This window comes from Microtus pennsylvanicus, chromosome 2 (genome assembly GCF_037038515.1).
Source record: "Microtus pennsylvanicus isolate mMicPen1 chromosome 2, mMicPen1.hap1, whole genome shotgun sequence".
NCBI classification, from domain to species: domain Eukaryota; kingdom Metazoa; phylum Chordata; class Mammalia; order Rodentia; family Cricetidae; genus Microtus; species Microtus pennsylvanicus.
In genome coordinates this window covers 27,153,592-27,157,868 of record NC_134580.1, presented here as the reverse complement: position 1 = coordinate 27,157,868, position 4,277 = coordinate 27,153,592, and the positions used below count along the sequence as shown (strand labels likewise).

The following is a 4,277-nucleotide window of genomic DNA, read 5'->3' as shown; positions in this document are numbered from 1 at the left end:
AAAGAACAAAAAAAAAAAAAAAAGAAAGAAAAAGAAAATGAAAAGCAAAGTAACATTTTACCAGTTTATGTCACTCAGGTACAATTTTGTGGTGAGCTTTTTTTGTTGTTTTGTTTTTTGTCTTATTTTGTACTGCTCAGCATATTATTCTGCTGTTGCCTCTGTCCTCTGTGGGGCACCTCAGTTTTGGGTGCTACTCCTGGGATCTCTACTGCTGTTAGGTGAATGATGATAGGATGTAAGTGACCATTATCATAAGGGCTCTTTGTAAAAAACTTTAAAAACTCAAAAAAAAATTTAAAGAAGGATATTGTATACACATTTTATAGTCTGGCTATCAGTTTGATATCTTGCTGTCAAGTATGTTTCTCAATCTGTATTTATCCATCCCATCAATAAACGTTAATGATGAAACACCTGATTGTTATTTGTATGTGCCGTGTTCTTAAATTAGTCTTTGACTTATTTTGTTGACTCATTACCACTTTGGTTTTGATAGTATTAAAAGTTCCTATCACACTATCATAGGGACATCAAGTCCATTGGGAGAGCTAAGATTTAACTACAACAAGTGAACCTGATGGTGTAAAGTATGCTGTAGACGGGGTGTGTGTGGGGGGAACTCTTCACTTACATTGTTGCATGAGTACCTGGAAGGGCAAAACCAAACAAAAAATGACAGCTTTACTGTGGTAGCAAAGCTTAAAACACTCATCTACCAAGCACCAAGATATAATTTATAACTGTAGCTTGCATCTTTGAAAATCCACAATGATGTTTTTGGCAGACAGTATGTTTTGCTCAAGACAGTTTCATTGTGTAGCTCAGCTGGCTTCAAATGGCATCTTCTTGCTACACCCAAGGTCTTGAGTGCTGAGATCAATTACTGGCATGTTCTGCCACACGTGGTAGAATTACATTTTGAAGAAGAAAAGTTAAATTGATAATGTAGAGAAACTATGAGCACTATGCCAGTTATACACTTAGAGGAAAAGAACTGCAGCAAGTTTGTCAAACTTTAGGATTACCAGTAGTTTAAAAGGAGAGCTGATGAGATGGCCTAGTGAGTAGAGCTGCTCAGTGCCGAGCCTCAATCCCTGGGACCCACATGGTAGGAGAAAAATGACTTCCACTAGTTACCCTTTAAGCTCCATACATGTGTCTCCACACCCAAATAAATACAATAAAAAAGACACTTTAAAAATAATTTATTATTTTTATTTTATGTATATTGGTGTTTCAACTACATGTATGCCTGTGAGGTGTCATATCCCCTGACACTGGAATTAGAGTGGCTACAGCTGTGAGCCATCCTGTGGGTGCTTGGAATCGAACCCAGGTCCTCTGGAAGAGCATCCAGTTGAGTGTTCTTTACTGCTGAACCACCTCTCTAGCCCTATGGAGAAAGGACACTTCTTAAAAACAAAAAACCGTGGGTTCTGGTCATTTTGTCTGTTTTCTTTATTTTGGGTAGAGGAGGGGACAGGAGAGGACAGACTCAACTTAGAAGAGAAAAGGTGGCTCCAAAAGTGCTGGAAGCGAGGAGAATTGTAATGAGTCATTGAGATAGTTGGTGGGATTTGCTGTAAAGTCAGGGAGGTCAAGGATGACTGTTTGACTTAACCAACTGGAAGAATAGAGCTAATGTTTATGAAAACAGAAACAGGAAATTTGCCTTAGCATTAAGTTAGAAATTTAGTGTAGACATCCATGGAGGTCTACTGGACGGATGGATGTAGAGTGTGCCATTCAAAGCAAGGTTCAGGGTAGTGGTACCTACTTGGGAACCATCAGTTTATGAATGGAATAAGACACAGTGAGAGAGGAAAGTATTGTTTTCAAAACTTGGTGTAGGGAGGATAATGAACAAGAGACTCAAATGACAAGAATGGGCGACTGAGGAAAGAGGGAACTAGAGTACAGGGATCTAGAAAATGTTTTAAGAAGGCTCAGTGGTAAAGTGCTCGGGGTGCAAACGTGAGGATCTGAGTTTGGATCCCAGCACCCACATAAGTTGGGTGTGGTGATGCACCTGTAATCCCAGTGCCGGGGAGGAGAGGTGGAGTTAGGTATAGTAAGAGGACACTGGAAATTGAATGACACTTGGTTTCCATATTCACAAACAAAGGTGAGCTCACCTGTGAGTGTTTAAACACAAGTTGCTGCACACAGTAGCTCATGTCTCTAATTCCAACTGTTGGGAAGCTGAGGCAGGATTGCCATGGATTTCAGGACAGTCTGGACTACAGAGACTACCTGTGGGCAGATCTTGCAAAATTGTCTTAAAAATGAAGCCTAGAAACTTCATTTGAATTAACAAAGTGAAAGGCTACATATAAACTTGTATATTAGTTTGCTGTGGGGAGAATTCTACCTGGAGAAGATTCAAGAGAGAATAAGGGAGCTGGGAATGACACACCCCAGCATGAAAGAGGCTGGGGCAGGAGAATCAGACTGGACTGGGCTGGATAAGGAGATCCTGGTCCTAGCTTAGGTACAGCAATAGAGGTAGTAGCTGGAAGAGGCAAGATAAACATTGTTACTTTTTGAATAGGAGAAATCACAGCATATGCTTTTGGAAGATTCAGAAAACAGATGTGGGGTGATGTCCTTGAGTAGTTGACCGGGAAATGAGTACACAAACGGAGGACTTTGCATCCAATAGGACCAAGTCCAGTTAAATCACAATGGTCTGGGGAAAAAAAGGACAAAATTGTAGACTTTCACAGTCCAAAGAAGGGTCCAGGCCAGCAGTCCACATACAGGAGATCAACGAGATACAGGAGAGCTAAAGTGCGCAGAATGCTCAGAACTTAGAAAGGGAGCTGAGCAGCAGGTTCAGTGGGTACAGTGCCTAGCTGTGAGTTGAGTTCCAGTGTTCAGCACTCATGAAAAAGGCCAGACATGGCGGCAACTCCAGTGCTGGGGCAGGGCATGGGGGAGGAGGCAGAGACTAGAGAATCAAAAGGATTTTTGGCCACCAGCCTAGTCAGAACAACAACAAACTAAAAAACTTCTCAGTGGCGAGGGCTCTTGCAGCCAAGTCTGATGGCCCAGTTGATTCTCTCTCTCTCTCTTTTTTTTTTTTTTTTTTTTTGGTTTTTCGAGACAGGGTTTCTCTGTGGTTTTGGAGCCTGTCCTGGAACTAGCTCTTGTAGACCAGGCTGGTCTCGAACTCACAGAGATCCACCTGCCTCTGCCTCCCAAGTGCTGGGATTAAAGGTGTGCGCCACCACCGCCCGGCCCAGTTGATTCTCTTAACCCACATGGTAGGAGAGGACTGACTTGCAAATTGTTCTCGGAACTCCACACATGTGACATTCCCAAATAAATAAATAAATAGAGATAATACTTCTTAAAAAATAGCTCCACCAGGTCGTGGTGGCGCACGCTTTTTAATCCCAGCACCCAGGAGGCAGAGGCAGGTGGATCTGAGTTCAAGGCCAGCCTAGCCTGGTCTATATGAATATATAAAAAGTGAGCTCCGGGTTATCAGACCCTGTCTCTATCTCCAGAGTCCTCAGATCTTAGATTACAGGTGTATGCTACCATACCTGGTGGCCTCTATTTTTTTTTTTTCTTTTGAGATGGGGTTTCTCTGTGTAGCCCTAGCGGTCCAGGAACTCACTTTGTAGATGGTTGGTCCCCCTGGGATTAAAGACCCGTGTCACCACCTGCCAGGAGAGAGTAAGGTAGGGCGGGATAGAAGAGGACATCAACCATCTTCTGGCGTTCACTGGCACACTTGCAAACACACAGAAACAGCAGAATCTGGCAGTATCTGACTGTTTGGTATCTGCTTCCTCAATACACTTATTTAGAAGGATTACATTTATGTATTACATTTTTGGCCCGCTTTGGATTTAGAATTTTTTCGTAATTAGAAGTCTATTGTTTTTCTTTTTCCCCTTGTCCATTTGCTTACCATAGCACTGTTATTATTTCTTTTTGCTATTTCTACATTTGTTTGTAGATTCTCTCTTTACGATCAACTCCACAATAGAAAACTTAAATAAAGCCTTTTCATGTATAAACAGGTCAGCCTTGTCCAATTTTTTACCTGCTGTGTAGGAAAGGTAACAAAGTAGCTACCTGAGAGGACTGGAGCCCATGGCCGTCAGAAGGCGAACCACACTGAGACGGGAAAATATCCGGACCTGGAAACTGGCTGCGGCCCGCCTTTCCGATGGCCCAATCACGGGCCGAGTTTCTGACAGACAGTTCACCTCAACCATTCCCGTCGCGAAGTTTCTCACTGCCCCGCCTCCCTCCGGCTG

The 4,277-nt window shown here is 42.7% G+C and overlaps 1 long non-coding RNA gene across 1 annotated transcript; it reads right to left on the bottom strand.

Annotated features, from left to right (window-relative positions):
* Window positions 1-1,191: 1,191 nt before the first annotated feature.
* On the bottom strand, window positions 1,192-4,197 carry LOC142843329 (uncharacterized). The gene is made up of 2 exons (XR_012909619.1): window positions 4,061-4,197; window positions 1,192-1,396 (listed from the first exon to the last, which is right to left on the bottom strand). It is a non-coding gene; the product is annotated as an uncharacterized LOC142843329 (long non-coding RNA).
* Between the last annotated feature and the right edge of the window lie 80 nt (window positions 4,198-4,277).